The 24044-nt window shown below is 50.5% G+C and overlaps 1 long non-coding RNA gene across 1 annotated transcript; it reads right to left on the reverse strand.

Moving 5' to 3' along the window:
• Positions 1-9319: 9319 nt before the first annotated feature.
• Positions 9320-19481, reverse strand: LOC130544547 (uncharacterized). The gene is made up of 5 exons (XR_008960918.1): positions 19259-19481; positions 18035-18191; positions 17007-17191; positions 16172-16336; positions 9320-10621 (listed from the first exon to the last, which is right to left on the reverse strand). It is a non-coding gene; the product is annotated as an uncharacterized LOC130544547 (long non-coding RNA).
• Between the last annotated feature and the right edge of the window lie 4563 nt (positions 19482-24044).

Here is a 24044-nt window from a genome sequence, read left to right on the forward strand (position 1 = left end):
GAAGATGTATTTATAATATTTTTTTACCTACATATAAATATATTTACATTTTTATTATGGATTACATATAAATCTGAGAAATTTAAGGTTCACATATAAAATCTAAGGATATACATATATGTATATGAAGAATACAGGTGCTTACATACATAATCAAAGATAGCAAAACAACAATATTAAGCCAATCAGAGGAAAAGTGAAATTTGTATCAGTAGGGATTTTTGCCTATTTTTGTTTGCTGCTGTCTTCCCGCACCTAGGATAGGTTTGGCATTAGCTGACGCTCAATAAATATTTGTTCAGTGGATGAATGGATCAAGCCTCACATACAAGCCAAGGGGATGCCTTCCAGTTCCTTTGGGTGAGTGTGTAGGACGAGGGGTTGCTGGTGGAGAAGGCCACAGCCTCCCAGCCTTGAGGCAAGTTGGCCTGTGCTGTGTTTGTGCTCAGTGTTCCCCTGACATACCTCAGACATCCTCCCACTCTGCCTTCCACGGCTTCTCAGAATCCACATTGTGCACAAAGGTCTGAGTGTGTTTTCATCCAAAGGCAAAAAAAGAAATCCCACATCGGAAATGTCTCTGCACACTCATTTCCACATTGCAATCTGTGTGGACTCAGTGAAGAAATTCAACGGAACTGAACACCCCTTTGCAGAGTGGGACTTCTCAGGAGAGCCCCCCAAGCAAAAATTTCCAAGAGTCCCTTTGCCCGTGTGAATCGCCAAAGAGACACCTCTCCAAAGAAAGGCTTCTCTTCTGGGGGCCCCGAGTGGTATTTCTGTCCATCTACGTGCAAGCTCTTAACCTGGGCCCAGCTCTGGACACAGCTCAGGGAATTTCTCGACTTCAGAAACCCTCAAAGCAGAGCCACAGCTTACAAAGATGAAACGCAGTTGTGTACACGAAATCTGTCTGGGAAGCCAAAGGTAATTAACTCTGTGTTTTAGGCTTCAGAATCCCAACCTCAAACACTGTTGTTCTCCTCCAGGCACTCCCATTATTAGAGACTGAAATTGAAATGATCTTCTCTTTATCATGATACTATAATTAATGGGGAAAAGGGAAATGATTTTAGGGGGCTAAGGTCTCCTTTGCCTGCACTGTTACCACTGTTATTCATGGGAAAACAGGAAGAACTCAGTGGAAGAATTTATCTCTGGGAATGGCCTAACAGGTGATCTGAGGGGCATCCAAAAGGCCACCCAACCAAAACGAATACCCTTACTGTCCCACCACAGGGACTAAAATTGTCAGCATGGATTTCCAGCAAGTTACTCCCTTGCCTCTGAAACCTTGCACAGAGATATATTCTGAGTGAGGTGACCAGGTAAGCCATTGCCACACTGGGAGAGCATGATACTTATCAGGTTAGCCAGGCAGTCGATGGAAAAGGTCCTAAGGGAATGGGACACGGGAGGTAAGAGCACAAAAAGAAAGGAGTAGAGGGTAGGTAGGTCATTGACAGACTTAACCCCTTGGCTTCGAGTCCCCTTTGCTCACAGTGCTAGGACAGTCACTCCGCAGGGGCAACAGTCAAATTGCCTTCCCTTCCAGCTCTGTCGAAGAAATACATAGGAAGGGACAGACACACGTCCGGATGAACATGGAAGGAGTTGCTGCGTGAAAAATGTTCTTTGCAAGCAATTTTCTTTTCTTTTCTGGGAAGGGAAGATAGGTCACCCATGCTGGGTACAGTGTCCCAAAGAAAACTTAGAACTTTGAGGGGGAAAAAAACCAGGACATGAAGGAGGACACGATTAGCGACAGGTTCCATTCACCTCCCACAGTTATGTTGGCAAGACTGAACAACTTTGTGTGTTATCACATTGTTACCCAACGGTATTGTCTTGTCATCTTAATCTGTTCTTTCCTCTGTTTGATCTTTCCAACTCGACTTCTAACTTTTCGTGACTGGAGACCATAAATAACCCTATTTCTTTTATGCGTCATGCCCCTGGTCCCCTGCACCGTGCAGGCACGATGTCAGTGCCTAATGAATTTTTGTGACCTGCTTTGCTGACGGATCTGTACTGCAGCCAGGGGCAGCTCCCAGGGACTCTGCTGGGCACCGAGGTGTCAGAACAGTGAGGACCCAGACAGTTCGGAGAGATTATCTGGCCTCCCTTCAAGAACCAAGATGACCCTCTTGATATTTTCCTGCAAGCATCAGGCAACCTTTCCCAGGTTTGGGCTCTGAAGAGACTCAAGAACCTTCTCCAAGAAGTAGACTGAGCTCAGTGCAAAGAACAGCCCGATTTCCTCTGTGCCAAGAGCTCCCCTAAGCAGGGAGCAGGGAGGATCACCTGAGACATCTACCAATGCACGTGCTCACAGTCATCTTAACCACACGGCGTTGAGAGCACAGATTGGGAGCCAGATCACCTGCATTCGGATGCCAGCTGTGCTGCTTACTAGCTGTGTGACTTTGGGCAACTTGCTTCACCTCTCTGTGCCTCAGTTTTCCATCTGTAAAATGGATATAATACTCCTACTTGTCTCATCAGAGTGTTGTGAGGATTAAAGATATATAAAGCATTTAGGAGAGTTCCTGGCATATAGTAAGTCCTATATGTAGGTTAGATGTTATTACTGCTAAGAGGATAAGAGGAAATTTAAGATCAGAAGACATCAGTGACTTGTGAACCGTCTGCACTCATTTCATTGCACCATTCTTGTCTCTTGATGATAGTAGAGATAATGACCTTCAGGTGACAGGCCCCATCGTGCCCGGAGTGGGGCTGGGGCAGATGGCTCAGAATAGGCTGTTTCTCCAACAGGCTGTCTCCTTGGCTAGTGCCCCAAGGATCATCTCTCTTTACTGTTGGACCACCCCATGCTGAAAGCCGTGCGTGTGCCCAGCACCTCACCTCGGCTGACTTTTCTAATACAGTCCCTAACTGCAAAATGAACCTCTGTCTTTCTTATTCTAACGAGCTTGGTGGTCATTTTGTCTCATCACAGTGCATCTTGTATACTCTAAGTGATTTGCCCTGGGGCAAAAAAAAAAATCTGCCATCTGCTGCCAGGCTCAGAGAGAGCCTATGTAGTTGGGCTACAAATAAGCAGGAGGCCAGGGCTGTGGGCACCGGGGCCCCAGGAAGCCAGCGTCCTCCCTTCCCAGCTCTTAGCTACCAAGGGCATGTTTGCTGATGGCATCTGCTTGTCCGAGCATTCCAAGACCACTGCAAACCTGGAGCAAGGCGTCCAGGGATGGACGCAAAGTGCACACATGGCAAACTCTACCACCCAAGCCAGCCTGTCTCGTTTCAAATCCTGCTCTTCCTCTTCCTAACTTCATATCCTTAGGCAAGTTGCTTAACTTCTCTGTACCTCAGTTTCTCACCTACAAAAATTTCTCATCTACCTTGTCAGGATTCAGTGAATTAATACACACAAAGCTCATAGAACAGTGTCTGCACATGGTAAGCACTTGGTAAGTTAGTTATCATGTTACTATTATTATTATCATATTATATATTTATATACTATTAAACATATAGCATACACATAGTATTTCTACATATAGAATAGAGATTATGCACTATATAGTTATACCACATAAGTATATAATATATATATAGCATATGGTCTACATATAGCATAGTATTATATATGCTGTTACTGAAATAACTATATATTATTATGATAATATTCCATAGTGACACCAAAGAGAAAGTGATTCTATCTGGCAAGATGAGTTAGCGAGAGCTGTGGTTATAAAACACCGAAATAGTCTCTCTTTTTGAGGGCTCAAATATGCTAACCCCTTCACCCGGCTGAGACAATGGCGAGCGCGGTGGCCAGCCCCGTCCTGAAAGCCAGAGGAAGAGACCCCGTAGCAAAGGGCGCCACGGCCGGCCGTGGAGGAAGGCTCCCGCGGTGGGGATGGAAAGATGAGCAGGTATGAGCAGGTATGAGCAGGTCTGATCGTTGTCTGGTAGGACCTATAAGCCAGGCCTTCTGAGAGCCTGGCACAGCAGCTCTGAACCCACTTCAGAACGTCAGTCTTTCTGACACTGCAGCGCGGCACGTGCCGAGGTGGCCCCCCGCCGCACCGCGCTGCCCGGCTCTGGGCACCCTGCCCTCCCCTGCCCTCCCCCAGCTCCGCCAGCAGCCGCCCGGTGTGCTTCTGTGCTGCGTTCAGTGAAATGTCAGTGTGGGAGCAAACCGAGAGCAACGTGTCTTTCATTTGCCAATTAGTCATGTACCACTTGTAACTGTTCTCGCGTGTGATGTGTGTGTGTGCTGTGCCTTATTTAACTTTTCCTTTATTGGTAGTTGGTGTCCCGCTCAAGTTTTATTAAGTTCCACATGGGCCGGGACTGTCTTCTCTTTACTTGGATTCCCCAGAGCACAAGACAGACACACTGTGGATTTCATAAGCCTCTGGGGGTGGAGGGCCTATTCTAGAGAAGGAAAGCGGCTCGGCCTCTCCCAGGTCCGTGGAGACAGCAGATGGGGTGGAGGTGACCAGTCCCACAGTGGGGGGAGGCTGACCCCCACAGTGGCCCTGGCAGTCCCTTCCTTGCCCAGTCATGCCTCCCCGTCCAGGGCCGAGGGAATCCCTGCCATGCCTCACCCTTCCCTTCCGCATTCATGAGAAATGGCAGCCCCACCACACGTGGGCGTGTGGTGTGAACACAGTAGGTGAGGCTCTCATCTGGGCAACTGTTCTGCTGTGTTGTTTTCCTGCCCCTTCCTGAGGAGATAAGATCTGGGCAGGCTTGTGGTTCTCTCCCAGCGACCCTCAAAAGCAGCACACAAGCCAAGTTCCCATTTCTCAGACGCCTCCCCAAAATCACACCCCATTTTAATATCTGTAATGAGATCCGGGTCACTTGAAAGCAGCAGCAAAGAAAAACACAGAGCAAGATCAATGCTTCTGAGCTTCCCTTTCTTCTCAGAAGGTCTCCAGGCAAAAGTGATTTGCATGGGCTGCCCACTCAGCGCCTCAGAGAGGGAGACGGCAAACTGGAGCTTGCTAGAGAAGCTGCCACTTTCCCCAGCCCTGAGGGGTGGGGGTACGAGTGCTTACAGGAGAGCTCAGTGTGCAAGTCTTCCGGGGGCCCGGGGAAAGGGGAGCAGACTGCTCTGGAAAGACAGGAGAAAGTCATATATGCTCAGAGAAACAGCCAAAAAGCATACGTGGCCATGCGCACGAACCGTGTGCCTGCTGGCTCCGATATGGGATTCCAGTTGCAAGAAGCCCCAAGATAGGGACTAACTCCTCTCGAACTCCTCTGGATGTAGAGGTGGGAACTACCTGCTTTGCCCAGAGCTCAACGCAGAATTAGCCCTGCTCAGTAAAACCCTGTGACTGGTTTGCTGATGACCAGCAAGTTCCACAAGGCTGAGAGGAGAGAAGCCTCCTTCTGATCACTCCTTCCCTCAAGGCTTCTCCTCCACCTCCACTCCTCTTCAGACCCCTTTTACTTTGTAAGCTGGCAGCTGGTCAGACCAGTCCCCAGGATGCTAACGTTCACTGAGAAATCAGAGGACATGAGCCTAAAAGATAGCAGTACACAGCTTGAAAGGACAGGAGTAAAAGAATTAGAAATTTCTCCTGTATTTTAAAAAGAATCATGCTCCCTGACTTTAGGTCCCAGAGATCAGGCCAGGGAGGGTACAGAGAGGTGGGGGGTGGAGGGAGGAAGGGAGAAGACAACAGAGAGGGAGAGAAAGAAGGAGGGAGAGTGGGAGATCGGGAGAGAGAGGGAGAGAGGGAGGTCGGGATTCCTTTGTATCTCCTGATGTTCAAAATAGCAGGTGTTCAAAAAGGAAGCGAATATGGCTTGAGGTCCCATGTGATTTAGAAGTGGCCTGAGTGGCCAGGCCAACAGCCTCCCAAGACACATCCACATTAAACAAGGAAGAAAATCTGGCCTCCAGGATGAGGTCCACCTGGTGGCAGAGCTGGAAGGGGTGGATATGGCAGTCCTGGGGAGCGAGGGTAGGGGTGGGGGCAGAGGACATATAGAGGAGCCAGAGGCCCACAGATTCAAAAGGCAGTGGAATGTGGCAGTTCCTTTGTTGCTCAGTTTCAGGCTATTTTTCATTTTGGGCAACCTAGGACGTCCACCTGCTAAGAGAGACTGGCTTAGAGCATGTGGCGAAGGGACAGCTGGGGCATTACTGATGGTGTAGCCTGGTTGCCGGAATGGGTATAGACTGAGTCTACAGAGTGAGTCTTCATCAGTTCCTTTCCTGGATCCTGGATGGAAAGACCTGTGCCCTCTTCTTGGATATATTATTACATTTAATCCCAGATAACATGTGCCCCTCACTTGGGGTCCCCGTACATACACACGCCAGGCCTCAGAGGACTCTGGCTTCCTGAACTCAGGTCAGAAGAACAGATTTGCGAAGCCATCAGCCATGCCAATGGGATGGAATAATTTGGGACCCTTCAGGTCCTCAGGTAAATCCAGAGCATGCCGAGCTTCTAATTCAATATTTGTGCCTCCTTCCAAGTACAGCCTGGAACCCCCAGAAGGCCTAGAAGGTTATTTGCCCAGGGCAGGACAGGGTGACCCTTAAGAGCACGGGCTTTGGGGTCAGCGCTCCTGGATTTGCATTCTGGCTCCACCGTGTACTTCGTGACCTTGGCAAAGCCATTTGACTTCTCTGGGTCCCATTTTCTCAAATGTAGAAAGGGATTCATAATGATCCTTGAAAAGACTAAATGAGACATCGTCTATGTCTAGCACAACATCGATCTGAACAGATAAAATGCTCGATAAATAATAGTCATCCTTCTTATTTTTATCATTGTTATGATTGTTTTTCCCCGGGTCCATAGGCTCTCTGGGCCTGTGGGGAATTCTCTCAGAGTACGCTTTTGGGGAAGCCAGTGCCCCAGCCCTTCCCGAGTCCCCGTGAGCCCTGGAGGGGGCAGAGTGCACGCGGTTTGCTGTCTGTTTGTTTAACGTTGAGGGGACTCGGGCCCAGTGCTGCCGGTGGGTGGGCCTACATTTTGGACAGAGTTCAGTGACCCCAACTCCTCTGCCTTAGGTCCCTGGGTGTGAACTACGTTGTTTTTTTATAGACGGAGAGATTAACAACCAGGACTTGCCCTTGTCAGAGCTTTACTAACTCTGACTGAGGGTTAAAAATGATGCTCACCAGCCGTTCCGCCTCAGTTTCTGCCAGTCACTGCTTCGCCTGGCTGCCTCTGCTTCTCTTCTTCTTCCTCTTCCTGTCCTCTCTTTGCTGATCTGGACTCAGCCTGGTATTCTTGTCACAAGGTCATCTCCCAGGTGAGCTCAGCGCAGCGTGAAACAAAACAGCTCATCCGAAGGCAGCACGCTGTCTGCCGAGGGTGGGGGCCCAGCCCTCCACACTCTCCGGTCCTCTCCCCGGGGGCTCTTTCGATTCCATGGTGCAAAGCGGGGTAGGAAGGGTGTTAATCTAAGCTCTTGGACCCGTCAGACAGGGAGTGGGAGCTGCCACTAATTTGGGTGCTGGGTGGTCTGCACTGTCTAGGGGTCAACCACTCAGCCTTAAAGATGTCTGGGCACAATTTGTATTCAGAAGGCTTGTATGTTTGTTATTTTTTAAACTTCGGTTTTAGATCCGTTTGGGTGTTCTCCCAAGGAGAGCCACACAGCTCTGGCATTCAATCCTTCTCTTTCCCACGCTCTCCACCCTGCACCCCAGCATCCCGACTGCCTGCCGCACCAGCTGCTGCTCCGTGCGTGCGTCTGAGACGTGTTCGTGTTCTGGGGCCACAGCACGTATTTTATAAACACACGGTCAGTTTACACTGCCTGGGAACTTAGGGGCTTTCCTCTCTCCGGGAAACAGCTGTGAGGAGCTTGACCAGCCTTTGCTTTGTGGAGAGTGAGACGTCGCCTCTGATCATGCACGTGGGGCAGGTGCACTGGCTGGGTTCCTGTTGTTACGCCTGAGGATGCGCCCAGAAATGCTAAGGAGGGAAGCTCATTATGCTCTCCTCCCCCACTTCCAGGTTAATTGCTCACAAATGACTTTGCATATTGCAAAACCCCGCATCTGCTCCTCGCCGTGCTGTCTGCCGGTGGCACCTTCCACTACCTGACAGCTGGGAGCCTCCAAGGTCACAGAATCATGGAGTCATAAAGCTGGAAGGGACTTGAGAGTGTCATTCACCCAAAGAACTAGATGAGCACTTACTGTGTGCAAAGCACCATGCTGGACTCCATGAATGAAGCAAGGTGAGCAAGACCAAAGCTCTGCCTTCCTAGAGCGACAGACTCTCTGCTCTGCCATCGCCTCCATGAGGCCTTCTGCGACCTCCCGAGGCAACCTCAGGTTGTCTTCCTTTGTGGTCCCATATCCCTCTGCTGACCGCTATCATGGCACCTGCCACCCTGCAGTGAAATGGTCTTCATGACTTTCTTCCCCATTGAACGTGAGCTTCCAGAGGGCAGGACCAGCCATGCTGCGTGGCCGTCAGATTCTGCAGTTCGTATCACAAGGAGAAATAACAGAAGAAGAGGAATGCTGTATTTATTCACCACCGATGATGATAGTTATTTGGTTAACCACCAAAACAAGCTGAGGTCGGTGGCTGCCTGAAGAAGAAAGAACTGGAGAAGGCGGAGGATACCAGCACTCTTGAGAGCCCAAGAAAAAATGGTCAAAATGTGATCGTCCGATCAATCCACTGCTCCCTTGGCCCTTCTGCAAACCTTCTCCGTCATCGCTGGAGGAGGCTGCATTCGATTGCTTGGACCGACACAACAAAGGAGCACGGACTGGATGATTTACACAACGTAAGTTTATTTTCCCACGATGGCGGAGGCTGAGAGTCTCAGACCAAGATGTTGGAGAGGTTGGTTTCTTCTCAGGGCTACTCTCTTGGCTTGTAGGTGACCACCTCCTCTTTGTCTTCTCCGTGCCTTTCTCCATGCCTGTCTATGTCCTAATCTCCTCTTCTGGTATGGGCACCAGTCATAATGGATTAGGGCTCACCTAGATGACCTAATTTTACCTTAATTACCTTTTTAAAGTCTTGACTTCCAAATGCAGACATATTCTGAGGTCCTGGTGATTAGGACTTCACCCTATGAATTGGTGTTGGAGGGGAGCAATTCAGCCCATAACAGACATCAACACTGATGCTCACAGATGTCCCAGAGAGTTCCTGACAAAGGCCACAGCCAATCAAACCAGGGGCCAGGAAATAGGCCTGTGACTACCTCCCTCCTTGGATGACGTGCAACCCTGGACTTTCAAGGCTTCGTCTATCACTGATGACCAAATGTAAATATTTGGCCACCCCCACCTCTTATATGTGCCCCATCAGCCCTTCCCCTCCCCATTGGTGCTTCCCAGGTTTCTGTATTTGAGTCAAGGGCAAGATCAGTGTCAATGTGGGGGAAATAAAGAGACAAACTCCCCTTGGGACTAGGATGGAAAATGACAGCGACAGAGACAATTTGCAAGGAAACCTACTTCCTTGCTTCCCGAGCTCATAAGCAGAACTAGAAAAAAGGTCCAAATGCCCTGGCTAGATGGAGGAGAGCCAAGCCAGGCACAGGTACCAGCAATGGATTGCTGACTGCCAGCCAGAGCCACATGCTGCTGGACAGGAACCAAGAGGGAACAGAAAGAAAGTCCTGGTGGCAGGACGACCTTCCCCTCGGCATGGCCCTTGCTGTTGGCTTGTGCAAGGTCCTAAGTCCTCAGCAGCCTTGGTTCCCAAGGATGTTCTTTACTGTTGGGTGCCAGTTGGCTGAACGTCACACTGGAAAGGAATACAGGATGCGAGCTTCCAGGTGAACCGACTCATTGTAACCAGACTTGGCTTAGCTGGGCTGTACAATGCCAAGATAGCGGGGCGGGGGAGGCATGTTGCTGATTCAGCACAGCAGATGAGGGTGTGGCTGGGCTGGAGCATGCCCACTACACACAGCGAGTCTGGCCTCAAGGTTCTCAGAGCTCAGCCAGCAAGCCACAGTCCAGTTCTCTAGAGAAAGGGAAGTCTACAGGCAGGCTTCCCAGCCGCCCCTGAGCCGGGTCTCAAGGTACAAAGTTCGAGGACTTGCAAAAAACAGATGTGGACTTCTTCAGGAGGTATTAAAGCTTCTTCCAAAAACATCCCACTGGTCCAGATGACCTGCTCCTCAATCTCATCCTGAAATTGCATTGAGGGCAGGGCAGACCAAGCTAAGAAGCTCTAGCTTTGGAGCTGTATCAGGAGATAACAGCCAACAACCTTCCCAGGGCCACGTAGCATTCTGAGGTTCACCTGGAAAAAGCCACATTTTTCACGCAGAAGCTAAGAATCAGAAGAAAAAAGGTAGTGGGCATGGTAGAGAGTGGAACTTAACAGAGACTTTGGGGGAGATAAAACAGGAGGGGATGGGACTAGTGATCATCTCACAAGAACTAAGCCTCAAAACTCACAGGAGCTGCAGTAGAAGTACTTAGCCCACCTGCTGCTCTCCCCTTCAATAGATAAGAGCAGAAAGCAGTGTCCACACAATCTGAGACAGGAGGTGGGAGAGATTCCACTGGTGACTCTTGACCCCATTTATTCAATCATTCAGCTCTTATTTGTTGAGTATCCAACTTCGGCCAGCCACTCCGATGGGCGGTAAACAAACTCACAGGCGCTAGCCTCATGAAGCTTTCATTCTACAAGAGGGAAAAGAAAATAATCAGTTACACAATTTACAATTGTGGCAAATGCTACCAAGAGCATTGAGGACGATGCCAGAACCCAGGCTGGGCAGTTTGGGAAGACTCCCTTGGAAGTGACAGCTTGGCTGGGCTCTGAAGGATGCGTGAGAATTGCCTAGGTAAAAGGATGGGATATGGTAGGGAAGAATATGCCAGGAAAATAACAAAGAGCACCATTATGTAAAGGCCTTGAGGTTGGAAAGAGCCCTCAGGCTTCCTCTCTCATCTAAAGACTTGACCTTGTATTGGGTCCCTCACAATCCAAAAATTCTAATCTGGACAATCTTATCTTCACCTCTTCCTAGTCTGAGGCTGGGGGCTGGGTGCACAGGAAGACAGCCAACCTGAGTCAAGGCCTTGCTACCACTTGGAAACATTCTCATTTAGAACCTTCCTGCCTTTGGGTGCAGCAGATCGGCCAGGGCCAGGCCCCAGCAGCTCTACGAGGGCTGCTCAGGGAGCACAGACACAGGCACCCACACGGGACACGCTCAGGAACTCCAGACACCGTGTCGGGGCCCCTGCAGCCTGTCCCCGCGGGCAGCCCTGTGTGAGGAAGCGAGGGCGCCTCTAGCAGGTAGATGCTTGGCAGCTGTAGTCTCAGTGAAGCCACACCCCTGCGTCTCTTCCTCACTAACTAGGACACTCTCAGTTGGGATACTTGTGCATTTTCTCCGTGTGTTTAACCCTAAGCACCCTTCCAACCCCTGGGCACGAGGCCCAGTGGATTTCCACTTCTTTCCTAGCTGAGGCTCCTGCAGCCCACAGTTCTGGACCTAGCTACTCTTCGGCGCATGTCTACGGAAGAGAGCTCCCTTGGCCTCTCCCTGAGCCCCTCCTCGGACCCCAGACAGACCCTCACCCCAGTTGCAGCAAGAGGAGTCACCACAGTGACAGAGCTCCCCCTACTGACAGCTCGCCCGGTGACCCGCCCAGGAAGGCTTGTGGGATGTCTCTCCCCTAGTCCCCGTTTTGTGAAATTAGGTTCCAGGAATATCTTCCAGCTCCCCCTCAATCCACCACTGCCAAATTACGGCGGCTTTATCTGCCAGATCTGCAGAAGCACAGCTCTTTGTATCACTGCCCAGGCTCCGCAGACAACACAGAACTTCAAGCAGAACTTGATAACGACACCCAGGACAGGCCCTTAACCCAGCGTGGGGCCAGACTGATGGGATGGGTTCCAGGGTCCTCACTGTGCCCGCCTCAAAGAGCCATGTGTACCAGGCGACTCCATTAAGTGTGCACACTGACTGCCCCCCAGAGAGCTGGTCAAGACCTTCCCAAAGGCATTCTTAGACGCTGCTCCCCTCTCCCAGCACAGGCAGCTAAACAGACTGTCAATGCCCATGAAATGAGTGATAGCATAACACTCTTGGTTCTCGGAGTACCTTGACATTCCTTATGTCATTTAATCTTCCACAATGCCTCTGCAACCCGTCCCCCCATGAAGCTGATGCCTCCTGGACACTGAGGCGTAGAGAGATGAGGTGACAGGCCAGGATAAAAGCTCAGCTCCCCCCGCCCATGGTGTCACTTTTGCTGAGGGGCTGTGAGGTGAGAACCCTGAGGAGGGGGGACACCGGGAACCAGCAAGCCTCTGAGGCAGGGGCTCCTCTCCCTCCCTGGGCACTGAGTTCCCCAGAGCGGCCCTCCCCGGATCTTCACAATCTAGAACCACCAGTGCTGGTGAGGCAAAGGCTTACTGGAGAAGCAAAGCAGGCGAAGGGAAGGAGCACAGGCTCAGGGATTTGATGGGCATCTGCTGCCTGACGGCTACCAGGAAGTGCATCTCTGAAAGGATCCAGGAGCGCAGTCAGCCGAGGAGAGGCTGGCGGTCCTCACGGGTGCAGCTTCAGAGCCTTGCCCACCCACAGCCCGTTTCTGTAACCCAGCGCTTCACAACTTGGCATGGGATTCACCTCGATGTAATTTTTGCCATAAAACAACAAATGCTAATTTGTTCACATTTATTAGAGGTAATCAACCCCCAGCAGCCGTTACATAAATGAATGCTAATGCCCCAAAGTCATTCAGCATCACTAAAGCTGTAAGACTGTGGGGTTACTAATCAAACAGGCTCGCAGATAAGATATACGTATTCATGTATTCAATATATTTTAGTTAGTACATCCAGAGGAAGACACTGTATGAGGGTCTTGAAAAGATGAATAAAAAAGATCCTTGCCCTCAAGGAGCTCAAACCTTAGTAAAGAAAGACATGAGAAGTCCTCAAATAAGGGCAAACTATGCCAAATGCCCCGGGAGAGTAAGAACCACCATGGCATTTCAGAGAGGGGTTGACCGTGTCTCTCTGGGGAATCATAGAGGGCTTCATGAAGGAGGCGAGATTTGGGCTGGCCTTTGGAAAGTGGGTAGGAGTAGAACAAACAGAGATTGTACGGCCTTCATTCTAGGGAGCATATGTGTAATGGTGAAGGCGGGGAAATGAAGGGTATCCTTGGGAAGCAGTGAGGGTTCCCGGTAGGCAGCAGCATTTGTGTGCAGGGAAGAAGTCTACAAGCATTGCTGAGGTCTTGTTGCATGCCAGGGCCTATGTGCTATCTGCAGGCTCTGTGCAGAGCACACGGATACATCAGTAGACAAAGCACACAGGTCTCTGACCTCACCACTTACAGTCCCTCCAAGGATAAGGCCGAAAAAGGAGACTAGAGAACCCCCAGCGTTGCCCTTCTAAATAGCTTAAGGATTTTCAGGTTGGCACTGGGGAATTAGTGACAGTTTGTAATACTGCAAGTTTATGATCAGAGCCTTTTGGAAGATGAATCTAGCCCCAGAGTATAAAGCAAATTTAAGGAGAAAGAGGAAAAAATTGAAAGCCCAGCCTAGATGAGAAATAATGATCAACACCAGGGCAACAGGTAGCAAGGAGAATAAAGGCATGAGTGGAAGAGATATTACCCAGGGAGACCACACTCAGTTTGGGAACTGACTAGCTATGGAAAGTGGGGCAAGAAAAGCACAGGGGCGCCTGGGTGGCACAGGGGCGCCTGGGTGGCACAGCAGTTAAGCGTCTGCCTTCGGCTCAGGGCGTGATCCCGGCGTTATGGGATCGAGCCCCGCATCAGGCTCCTCTGCTATGAGCCTGCTTCTTCCTCTCCCACTGCCCCTGCTTGTGTTCCCTCTCTCGCTGGCTGTCTCTATCTCTGTCGAATAAATAAAGAAAATCTTAAAAAAAAGAAAAGAAAAGAAAAGCACAAAGCTCACCTGAGCTGTGCAGCCCAGGTGATGTAGAGAATGGTGGTGCCATCATCCAAAACCAGGGAGTCAACAGGAGAATGCTGGGATGGGAAAGCAATGATGAGTGGATGTGAGTTATGCCCTGTGTTCTGCCCACCAAAGAGACAAGGAGTGTTCCATGCAAAAAGAGATGAGACTAGCCAAGAAACTATGAAGGAAGGGCCAATGGGAAGGACAGGTGAATGAAAAATAGTAAAAAAAAAAAAAAAAAAAAAAAAAAAAAAAATGGCGGGGGGGGTCTAGCTCGTGAGCACTCGTGTCTCCTTAAGATCTTAGCACCTTCTCTTTTCTCTTGAGGACACCAAAACTCTTTGGAAAAACACTTTCTCTTCTAAAAGCCATAGTCTCTCCTCAAGGAGACTATGCAATAGAGAATATACCAGAAATATGTGTGATATATGTGGTGGAGTTATCAAAGGGGATTTGAATTCTAGTGGTGATGGGTGAACAATGGTCTCCATCTTCCATGTCCCTTGTGGGCCCTAATACTTTATTGTGGTTTCTCCTCTGACAGTAATTCTCCCTCCACGCTCAGAGACCCCAGCTCCTCATCTAGAGATCCTGATTCATTGGTTTTCCCATGACCCCAAGAGCCCAGGCTGGCCCAAATTCCAGATGATGACCACCACTGGCATCAGAAGGACCAGATCAGAAGTCACCCCGTTGGCCAGGGCTTCTTACCTACCTCCCCTGTATCACACGACATCAGAAGCAGACAGGCCCAGGCAGGTCTAGCACGGCAGCTCCCAGGTTGTGGTGGGAAAGTTGACATCTTTTCAGAGTTTACTCAAAGTGATGTGCCCTAACAGAGCCTGTCCTCTGGGAGCTCCCACAGACTCTGAGTGGCACAATTGGGACATTTCTTGGGCTTGCAGTAGCCAAATGCAAACACCTTCAATTTGCAATCCTACCACCAAAGTCTCAAAAGCAGAATGAAAATCAATTTCCCACAAAGGAGTTGATTTCCTTGGAAACCTAGAACTCCCTCAGTGGCAGAGTTTCTCCATCAATGCCTAAGGAAAGTCACTGCTGCTTCCATTTTTCCATTGGAACATCTCTTTTCTCTCTTAATGCCATTAAACAAACCCCGGCAAGGGAGCTACAAAATTGAAAAAGAATTACCAAGTGGTCAGTTCTCTACTTGTCTCTAGCCCTGGAGTTTAGAAGAAAAGTGAGGCCCGTGCACAAAAAGATGTTCCTCTTTCTGGAGAAAGCCAGCCACATCATAGACCTCTCTGAGCCGTGAAATTGAGCCGGATCCTCCAAGAGAGGCCAGGAGAGAGATGGTCCACGGCAGGCAAGGAGGATTGTCACCACTCACCTTGGCATTGCCAATACCCCAGATGCCGGACCTCTGCTCCTAGCTCACAAAGGGCTGCTCTTATCTCACCCAGGCAATATATGACTAATTCCACAAAAAGGACAGAAGAATAAAAAGGATTTTTTTTTTTCTAATAAATATTCTTTTGCAGCTAATCCACCCTTTGTAACTGTCAGGCTCCATGGGGCTGGCAGCCAGCCCATCAGATAAGAAATGCAGCTGTGCCCTGGGAAACGTGAGAAGACGAGCAGATTAATAAAGATGAAAAACATGTTTGGTAACTGTGTCTGAGGGAAGCCCTCAGAGGGAGACCCTAGCAGCTCGGGGACCCCAAAACCAATGCCACCATGAAGCTATGGCCACCTCATGGGGATAGGGGTTAGATACAGGAGCCCTGAGAGCAAGCAGCCGAGCCTGCTTTCCTGAGCTCCCTGAGTCAGCTCAATGGAAAGTGGCAACAGAGTGACAGAGATGTCACATCACGAGGCACGTGCTTTTAGTGTCCCCCACTCCCAGCATTAGGCTGAGGACACACAAGCTCTGCAGGGAGGCAGCCCATATCCACAGCATGCTCCCCTCCTGCTCTGTGACAGTTCCCTGGCAAGCAGCCCCATGCGAAGATGTAGGGGGAGGGGTTTCACAGTCCAAGTGGTCCCACAAGTGCGTGGGTAAGACGGGGATATCAGGACAGGCCTGAGTTAGGCCGTCCTGAAAACCCTGGGTTTGGATGAACGACATTGTGTGCAATGGAAACACCGGTCTTCCAGGCTCAGCCACCTGGGGAGGACTATTACACAGACAGAAGAGGAAGGAGGTGAAGGATACCTCCCCATCTTTCTGCACTTTCCCTGCATCATCACCTACAATCATCTTCTAAAGAGAGCTCTCCCCAAACCAGCCCTCAGGAGTTCTTCCGACCTTACCACGTGCTTCCTGCTGCTTTTCTTTGCATGCCTGTCCTGTGAGCCTCCACAGCTTCCACTGCTCTGCAGACTTTCCAAAGCCTCCAACCAGAGGAGAAGGAGCTGGGGACTGCACACTTGGGCTCCTCAGTCACCACACGGGGGATAGCAGACCAGAGCGGGGCCCTGGGGAGAACAGTCAGGCAAACTTTGGCTCAAGGGCTCAGAGCCCTGGGACACAAACATTACATCCTTTCTTTTGACTCCCCTCCGTGATCTGGCCACTCTGGCCTATGCTGCTACACCGAGGCCCCAGCCACCAGCTGTCTGGAGAGATTCGGGAGAACGGGGAGTGCAGGCATTCACTCTGCTCCCTGAGGAGCCAGTGTGAGAGACACCAGCTTGAGAGACAGAATCGGCTCTGGGGCAGCGAGGCTCCAATAACCAGGAAGACAGTGTGAGGGTCTAAGGAAGAGGTGGTCCAGTGACAGACCACTACGTCACTAAGCAAAATTAGAGTCACTGTATCAGACCACTCACTATGTTCCAAGCACTGTTCTCAACTTTTCCCATCACAAATTTGTCCCATCTTCATAGCAACCTACTTCTTTTTATTGAGATACAAGTCACAAAACATAAAATCCGTCATTTTAACCACATCAAAGTATGCCGTTACGTGACTTCCAGTACATTCACAATGTTGTGCAATCATCACCCTATTTAATCCAGAGCATTTTTATCACCCAGACAGAAACCCCCTACCCTTTAAGCCATTCCTCACAAGAGCAAACTTTTGAGGCAGCGCCCTCTATTGACAACGTCTGACGTCACACTTTTGGGAGGGAGACAGGCTTACAGTCCAGCCAGCGTTGCAGAGCAGGGGCCGTGAGACGCGCTGGCTGCTCACAGGCACGTTCCTTGAAGTCTGTACGTGAGGAAGTGGAGCACGGAGGCTGAGTAACTTTCTCGGGTCAGGCAGTAACTGGTGAAGTCAGCTCTGACTCCAAAATGAGGCGGAGACCTCTGTCTGGAAGATAAAGCCTGAGAAGAAAGATACGTCATAGCTTTCTGATGATAAATAGTGCAGATAAGGTTCCCCTGAATTTGCTGACCAAATGTGAGGATATTAGGAAAAAGGGGCATTTATGGGGCTTTGAACCAAGAAATAGAAACACCTCAGAAGGCAGTAAGCCTACGAAGTACGTTCGCTGTGAGAGACACAAGCCCAGCTGCTTAGACCAAGGATTTCAGCAACAAACAATAACTATTTGCTGAACCAAATGCCACGAGAGGCACAATGGAGGATACAAAGAAGGGACTGTCCAACCTCAGGTGTCCTTCAGCTGGTCCCTCCTACTGTCTCAGATCCTCCCTGATTTCCTTCTCTGATCCGGTCCTGAAGCACATCCCACTGTCCTTAAACATTAGTCTTTCCTGGCTCTGGGCCATTGCTGTTTTGTGAGTTTTTGTTATGTGTTGTTTGTCGCTGTGTTCTGTTGTTGTTTTCCGTCTACGAAGCACTCTCCCCTCCCCCTAACTGTCTACGTCTCACCCCTTCCGATTAGCAGAGGCGTCAGTGAGCTCTCTTTCCCCCTGAATGCAGAATGCATAATAACAACAGTCACGCTTAGGGAGCTGTGCTGTGCGGTGCTGAGCACTGTTCAGTGCGTGCCCTCATTCAATCCTCCCCAGGAAACCCAGATGAGGAGGAGGCCCAGAGAGGTCAAGTAATTCACTCCAAGCCCCACAGAACCGAGATTAGAGTCCTGGTCCTTGTGGTTCCAGAACCTAATCTCTGAACTGCCATATTAATGGACCTCTCAGCTGAGGTCCCATCACAATGTAACCCTTCGTCCTATGAAGCAGGTATTGTTTCCTACTTACTCCACACACACTGGCCTTTCCTTCCCACCGGATTACAAGCACCCTGAGGGCAGGCATCATGAGGTAGAAGCAGTTCAGCACAGCAACCCCCATATAGACCAGCTTCCTTCTTCTCCTCTGTGCTCCATAGTGTCTGTGGCAGCCGTGGAATCGTTCCCTATCCAGAAGCAGAAATTAATGGACTTATCTGAAGGGAGAACTGATCCTTGTACCTTCACCCAGGAAACAAAGGACTGCAGTTTCAGCATGGTCTTCAGAGGTGAGCTGGGGATGGAGAAGTACAGGCAAGAACTGCATACATATTGCTTAGTGGCTGGTCTGAAGCCCCAAGTTCAGTATCAGTGTCAGCCTGCTCATAATAACAAAAACTCCCATTTTTAGGGCCCTTGATACATGTCCGTCCCTGCACTATACACTGAATTTACAGTATCTCATGCATCCACCTACCGAGCCTACAAGGTAGGGACTGCTATTATCACTGCTTCATCGAGGAGGGAAGCAAGACCTGGAGAAGTAACTTTCCTAAAGGTTCATAGATGCTAAATGATGGCGCTCGAATCCGAACCCAAGGCTTTCTGATTCCAAAACCAGAGGGTAGGAGAGAACCCCCAAAACCCATTTGGGGAAGAGTACCTCTCACCTAAGTTAAATATTCAAACTTTTCATATTATCAAATATGCACTGTTTATAAACAAATGTTAATTGATTTGCATAAGATATGGCTCCTGCTATCCGAGGTTAATGATTTAGACAAGATGACAGATGAAGGGAAAGAAGTGAGATGAAGGACAGCCACCAGGGCTGGCCGACAATGAAACAGGCTGCCTCCTAACAAGAGTAGAGAAGAATCATGGGGAGTGAGGTGAGGGTGAATGCCAAGGTTAGGTCAGGTAACTGCTGACATTCCTTCTGACACTAATACTCCATGACTCCATTCATTAGCCCACCGTCAGCTGGAGATGGATGAGCCCAACCTTAGCAAAGTGTAGAGCTGAGGACACAGAGTTTATAGCCATCAACACAAGAGTGGCTGGAATTCCCAGTGAGGACACTTAGAGGGATCAGAGCAGAAGCCAGAGAACTGAACAAAAAGGAACACGAAGCTAGAGCCAAGGAGACTGTCAGAGAGGTAAGAAGAGGGAAAATGTAACACCGAGCCCATCAGAGGGATACAGCAAGACAAAGTGGCTCAGAGTAAACCAGTGAGCACTTATGGGCACCTACTACTCCTTCCTCTGATGTTCTGTTCATTCAACAAATATTCACTGAGTATCACTGCTGCCAGGCACTGCTCCTGCAGGAAGAGGGAGGGCAGTGAAGACACAGGTGATCCTGGCTCTCCAGGTGCTGACGGTCTTGGAGAAGGCTTGAGTGAGACATTTCCTTGAGGGGCAGCATGAAAGAATGTAGATCATGGCGCCTCTGTCTGGATCACTCAGAGCTGGGTTATGGGTGCTCAGGGAACACATGGCAATCCACACTGCAGTCCAATACTTCAGTAAGATGCAAGGAAAAGAACAGACAGGGGAGAGACTAGCAAGTCAAATACAGTTTTGTGCTGCCAGGTAGAAGAAATGTGAACATGTCTGGAAGCAGGGAGATGTCTTAGCCAAATTTAATGATATACGACTTCACGCTATTAAAAAAAAGTAAGCTTTCATATTCTTCAGAAACAGAATCTGATTGCCGCTGCTTCTCAAGCAAGATACCTGTCTCTCTGAGAAGTAGTTCTAGAAGCCCTTGTCATCACAGCTGGGCCAAGCCAGGCGGACTCTGCCCAGCAGGGGAGACAGGAAGGAGAGGATGCCTCGACTTCATTCATAAACCAGCATTTATTGTTGGCAGTGGGCCACAGATATAAAATGGTCCTGAAATGCACATCACACTATTCCAGAGGATTCCCTGGAAAGCATTCCATCAGGTATTCCAACTCTGGGGGCAAAATAAGAGGACCTCACCTGGCGGATCTCTAAAGTTCAGACCTCACCTGGTCCTGGGACTCTCCAGTGAGATGCAGTTCAGAAAGTCTGGTGCAGGGTCCTCCAGGCCTGCCTGGTTCTGACCAGAACTCTGAAGTACAGCAGCTCAAGCCTTGGGGGATCCAAAACCCATCTCAGGTTCTCAAAGCACAGACGAGGGCACCCGGCCGCAGGCGATGGCAAAAGACCTCTTTGATTATTCTCTTTGCTGGAACATACCAGTGCCGACACCAGCACCACCCACTGCTGGGCCAGAAACCCAGCCACCCAGTCCCGGCCTCCACTGGGACAAGAAGAGCTCCAAGCCCTACTCTGCTCTCAAGAGCTCAGACCTAGAATGAGAAAAATATTCAAGGGTCATGTTGGAGAACACAGGGCCTCCTCAGGGGTGGTGGAGAAGGCCCACCACTACCACCACCACTTGTAGGAAGGGGAAGAAGGGCTTGTATTTCCCTGGAGGCTGCACCCTGCCCTGGGGAGAGCAGCTCCCCAGAAATGACACTTGAGGACCTGGCTTGGGGCCACTAGGGCAGACAGCTCAGGGTTTATTTCCCCTTTATAATGGAGGCAGGCAAGGAAAGGAATTCTTTGACTAAGTAACATAATACTTCTGGGTCCTGCCCACCAGGCTTAGCCCTGGGAAGAGCAAACAAGCGGCCTGCCCTGTCCCAACAGGTTTGTGGACACTGGCCCCAGCTGCCACTCACTGTGTTGAGGTGTGGATACAGGGGAAGGGGAGGAACGCCGATGGCCAGGACAGCAAGGATGTTGGGGAAGATCTATACTCCAGTCTCAACCCCTGCCAAGGCCAGAGCCCAACACTTAGTGCCACCAAGCCATCAGATTTAACTCTGTACCCCACCCCATGCCACCTTGGTTCCCACTTTCCTCACTGGCCCAGGCACCTGAACCCCGGTGTAAGTCCAGTCTTCTTCCCCATAAGCTGAGGGACCTCCCAGATGCCACCTGCCCAGGCTGGAGGTCTCCTCCCTGATGTATACATGTTCTTGGTGTCACAGGCCAGGAGCGAGCACCTGTGATCCAGTCTGTCAGCCTCACAAGTAACAGGTTAGTGACAATCAGTTTGCAAAGTTTCTTTTCACAGATATCATTTCCATTCTCTGAAGAACTTTCTAAGTTAGGCATTATCATCTCCCCATTTTACAGATAGGAAACCAAGAGGCTCAGAGAGGTATTCAGCAGAGCGCCAGAGCCAGGCCCTGAACCCAAGCTGCTTAACCCTGCATGCCCTGCTGAAGACCCCAGGGTGGGACCGTGGGTACTGGTGATCTATAGAATGGGTTCTAACCCCCGGCTCTTCGAACCTGGCCGCTGAATGAAGGAGAGGCTGTCACCTGGCTGCCTGACCCCGGCACTGCCAGGCAGCCGGCCCAGGGCACAGAGCGAGGCAGAGTCCCTGGGGCCACCCGCCCCTGGCAGGTGCCCTCTCACCTCGCCCGCCCTCCCTACCACACTGCAGGCCGGCGCCCTCCTCGCGTGTTTGTTTTGCCGAGAGTTTCCGTTGGCTGGCACGTGCGCGTTTGTTGTACTGCTCCTGCAGATGGCAGACAGCGCGCCCTCCCCAGTGCCACCCCACCCCGAGTGCTGTGTGGAGAGCGGTCACAGCAGAGCCCAACAAAAGCCGAGCAGGTGAACAGCCCCGTCTGCCGGTGTCTTTTATTCAACCCAGTCCAGACAATATCTTTACAAACTTCTTTTGAACTCCTCCATCCTCTGGGGCTCTTCCTGCCTGGCTTCCTGCCTAGCTCCTGACTGGAGCCCCCCAATATCTCCTGCGCCCTCACAGGAGCATCTGCTCCTCTGATGGGCAAAGGACACACAGTTCCAAAGAGCAACTTGGTTTGAGTTTGGGTTCTTTTTTGGAGGGGGGGTGGAGGGAGTCTTCCATCTTTTACACCCCTCAGAACCCAGGGACCCCATGCTCACAGGAACATCCGGCAAAAGGAAAGGACTGTATCTTGTGGGTGGTAGACCATAACTCTCATCCTCCAGAGCTCAGATCTCCCCTCAGCAGGAGGGCCCGGTGACCGTCAGCTTCTTACTGCCCCTGAGAGGCCCCTGGGGAGGCAGGTGCTCTGATGGGGACTGGAGTGGAGGGTGTAGAAAGGAATCGGTAGCTCTGTCTTCAAAGCTAGTAGTTCTCATTCCCAAATCTCAAAGCTTCCATCTGGCCCCAAGAGCTGCATGCGACCGAGAGCTAGTGTCTTTCCCTCTAGAAATAGCATGTAGAGGCAGGCAAGGCTCTGAGTGACCTCTCTGCCCACGATGAGGTTAGGGCTCCGATGGCGTGGGCTTTCTGCAACTCGGAAACGCAGGCTGGGTGCCCCCGTTTTCATCCTATGGTTTCCTACGTGCTTCTACCGTTCTGTCCAGGTTTTGATTGATGGCCTGGCCACCCAACCTTCCTGGGTTTTCTGTTCAGCCTTGATCATGTTCTTGGGCAATCTCCATCACCAACACATCTTATACAATGAGCCCAGGGCGTAGCTCACTCTACCCTCATGCTCAGCTCAGACCTGCAGGACCCCTGCCAGGCGCATAGCCTCTCATGGGGAGGAACTGATGACTCTCACCCCTGACCCCAGCTGGGCAGCATTTTATGCCCACCTGGAAGAGAGCCTCAGAGATGTCCAAGCTCACTGTGCCCTCCAGGACTTAGAAGCAGCTGAAGACACTGTTCAGGTCCGGGGTGGGGGGGACGCAAAGGAGGAGGATACCGGGGCACCCACAGAGCCATTGGCAGGTGGGACACAGAAGTCTCTGGGACATCTGTTCCACAGATGCTGAAAAGGACCCCAGACTCCCTGCATACATTTGTGGGTTAGACTGTGGGCTCCAATGTGTCAGACCAAATTCTAGCACAAAAAGAGACTGGGCCCAGTATGCAGAAGCTGCTTTGGCAAATCCCCAGGGACACAATGTGTCCCCATGCACATTGCCAGTCTGTGCCCTATGCTTTCCAACATGAACGCCTTGGCTTGTGCAGCCCCTCGCCCCTTGCCCACCCTGGCCTCCAGACCTTCGAGGGCTTGGCTCTTGGAAGCCTTCCCTGATCCCTTCCTAACTGAAGTCAAGCACTCTCTCAGGGCCTTTTCTCCAGCACTTGCCAAATTCCCCCAGGTATTTTAGTTATCTGGGTACACATCTTATCTGTAAACTCCTGAACAACAGAGCTATCTTATTCATCTCTGTTCTCACCAACCACCCACCACTCCCCACCCCCTACACCTAGCAGTGTAGCTTGCACAGAGCAAACATTAAACATTTTCTGGATCAATAAATCCGGGATAATCTCAAGTCCTTCTGATTGGCCACTAGGATTTCTGGCTAGGGGTTGATGGAGAAAAAAAGGAAAAAAAAAGAAAACCAAAATATGTTCCCATCTTGGCAACCATATATATGACTCTAAGTTTCAAAAGAGAGATTGCTAGAGAATGCCCCAGGTATTACGGTCAGAGGGACCCTGACTATAAGGGCAACCCCCACCCTCACTGCATGGTGCCCTGCATTTCCGGTGATACTTCCCCAGTAGCACTTCTGTCCCTAGGCATCTATGCAACCATCAGAAACCTCTGTATGGCATATTAAACACTTTTTTAAAACCCCAATTTCCTGAACTTGAGGGAAAACAGGCTTCCCCTGCCTGGAGTGCTGGGTGCTCTCTGGCCGGTGCACATGCCTGCCCCTCTCCTGCCCACTCCTACCCTGGGAGGGCAGCTAAGCCTCTGTGGTCAGGACCCCAGGGAGGCCTCCCAGTGATTTGCATATAATCACACACAATGCCAGGCACAACAAAGCCACTCCACACAGCAGAGCTCGCTCAGCTGAGTTTAAGGCTTAATCTCCTTCATACAAAAGTTTCTGCTTTGCTTCTGACGAGTTCTGGGACTCTTGCTAATGATGCTAAACAAATAATCAGCCTTTATCCCCCTCTGGATGCTTTGCCCTGTGCATTGTAGCAGCACGGGGCCCTGTTGTGGTTTACGGGCCAGGCCTGCACCTGCAGTGCT

Source organism: Ursus arctos, unplaced genomic scaffold (assembly GCF_023065955.2).
Source record: "Ursus arctos isolate Adak ecotype North America unplaced genomic scaffold, UrsArc2.0 scaffold_22, whole genome shotgun sequence".
Lineage (NCBI taxonomy): Eukaryota > Metazoa > Chordata > Mammalia > Carnivora > Ursidae > Ursus > Ursus arctos.